This window comes from Bubalus kerabau, chromosome 2, assembly GCF_029407905.1.
Source record: "Bubalus kerabau isolate K-KA32 ecotype Philippines breed swamp buffalo chromosome 2, PCC_UOA_SB_1v2, whole genome shotgun sequence".
Lineage (NCBI taxonomy): Eukaryota > Metazoa > Chordata > Mammalia > Artiodactyla > Bovidae > Bubalus > Bubalus kerabau.
Window position 1 is genome coordinate 15,102,768 of NC_073625.1, and position 2,294 is coordinate 15,105,061.

The following is a 2,294-nucleotide window of genomic DNA, read 5'->3' on the forward strand; positions in this document are numbered from 1 at the left end:
AACCAGTATTAGTACCTGTTTTCTCTAACTGAAAGAAATCAGAGGAGGATTTGCGCTTTTATGAAAAAAAAAAAAAAAAAAAAGGTGAAAATTGAAAATAGTGTTCAGTGTTTGTTTTGCAGTAAGGTGCTATAGAGGCAGCGGGCACCCCAAGCAGGTAGGGCGGCCCCACAAACTCCTTCCCCAGAACTATACTCAGCATCCCAGCATCTAGCCACCAATGCTTTGAACCGGTGTCTGTGAGCATCTGGGCTTTATCTCGATTTATTTTGTGTGTCATTAGCAAGAAGTGTCCTAAGGTAATTGCTTCTTTTCTTTGCACCATTTGGGCTTATGAAAGGGTTCATAGGAACATTCCACCTTCCAATAGTGGGGAAACCTGTAATTATATTTAGTGAGTAAAATCATTTAGTTAGCTGGGCTTCTATTTTCAACCAATTTAGCTTGGAAAGTACATCAGGAAGTTACATGACCCAAGGTAAAGAAACCATGGAGGGGTAGCTTATAATATTTGGGGAGGCCCTCTTTATAAAATAGAATTTAAAAAATAAGTGCAAGTTTTTATTTAGACAGGAAAAAAATCAGTAAATTACAACTCAAAATTACAAAAGCCTACAAATTCCACAGATTTTACATGTTTTCAGGCTGTTTCTCGTGCCTCACAAAGTGTCCTGCAAGTCAGGAGCACTGAACCTTAAACCTCATTAGCTTCTTGGTATGTCCACCTGCATCCTTGGAGCTTTCTGAAAATAAAAAAAAAAAAAAAAAAAAAAAAAAAAATTTATAATGATGCAGCATTTGGGTTTGTCTGCTTTAAATGATTTCAGACCTAAATGACTGTAGTCATAACATGTAGAGGCAAATATTCAGTTTATCTAGTGTTTGACTGTGGCCACAGGAAGCCACTTTTTAGAAACAATGCTGGCCTTTTTGCCGAGTGTATTTAGAAGGTCTCTGTGAAGAAAGAGCGTGGGTTTAAGAGTATGGATGTGTCTTTTCCAGATTCTCCTCTTTTATAAGCTGATGTCAGCCTGAAGCTTACCTTAGCAGTTGAGATAAAGCTCTACTCCACTGTCCTTCAGAATCTTGTAAGGCTTATTCACAGCTTGCTTGGTGGAGGCAGTGTTCACTGTTTGCTGTGGAGCAGATATAACCAGTCCATTCCTCTCCTAACAACCATCACCTTTAGCCCAAGGGATGGAGATGCTGATTGAATTGGTACCACCTGGGCTTGCTACTAATTAGCATTTAGGGTCAGGCACATGGGCCATGCACTCAGCTACTCTTCAAATCTCAGTGCTTTCAGATGGAAATGTTTTCCAGATTTTTTTTTACTATAAGGACCTTTTAAACATTTATTTTTTTTTTATTGAAGTATAATTGCTTTACATGTTGTGCCTGTTTCTGCTGCGCAACAAAGTTAATCAGTGATATGTAAACATATATCCCCTCCCTCTTAATCTCCCTCCCACCCCACCCCCACTTCCCACCCCTTGAGGTCATCACAGAGCGCTGGGTTGGGCCCAGAACCTAAAGACTTAAAAATTCTGCCTTCTGCATCCAGGGGCCAGATTATCCTCATTATCTGTAAAACAATGCTACCAAATTTCTTTTTAGAAAAATTCAAAGGCCCCTTTTGTGTGCAGAATCAAATACAAATTTCTGAATTTTGGAATTTGTATCCTTTTACCCTTCCATACTCTCATTCATTTGAGTCATGAAACCCCCAGACTTTGCCCTACACTTTTGCTCAGAGTTTAGCTTCATTTTTCTTTTTCAGCCATACTGTTCCCCTTCTCCACATCTGTGAGGATTTCCTTCAAGGCATAACTAAATTCAAACCTTTCTCGTGAGTAAGCTTAGTCATCCAAAGCAGAGCTAATCTATTTTTTTCCTGATCCTCTGTTGCCTTTGTGTGTGTGTGTGTTATATACATATTACAATTTCCTTGTGCTATGTCATTTTTTTTCTTCCTTGACACTGCTTTGGCACAGGTGTTAGTCCCATAATACTAGCAGAATTTTCTACAAGAGGTCATCACACACGTGTTAGGAGGAAAGCTCTTGCTAAATGATTTTGGATAAAAACAGTTCCCTTCTCTCAAGCTTGACCTTTCAGAAGCTTGGTGAATCAAGGGAAAAATTTAGAATCAATTAGCTAGTTAACGTTAGTCGCTCAGTTGTGCCCAACTTTTTGTGACCCCATGGATCCTCTGTCTATGGTATTCTTCAGGCAAGAATACTGGAGTGGGTGGCCATTTCCTTCTCCAGAGGCTCTTCCCTACCCGGAGATTG

The 2,294-nt window shown here is 39.6% G+C and overlaps 1 long non-coding RNA gene across 1 annotated transcript; it reads right to left on the reverse strand.

Moving 5' to 3' along the window:
- Positions 1–548: 548 nt before the first annotated feature.
- On the reverse strand, positions 549–1,412 carry LOC129643039 (uncharacterized). The gene is made up of 2 exons (XR_008710029.1): positions 1,043–1,412; positions 549–743 (listed from the first exon to the last, which is right to left on the reverse strand). It is a non-coding gene; the product is annotated as an uncharacterized LOC129643039 (long non-coding RNA).
- Between the last annotated feature and the right edge of the window lie 882 nt (positions 1,413–2,294).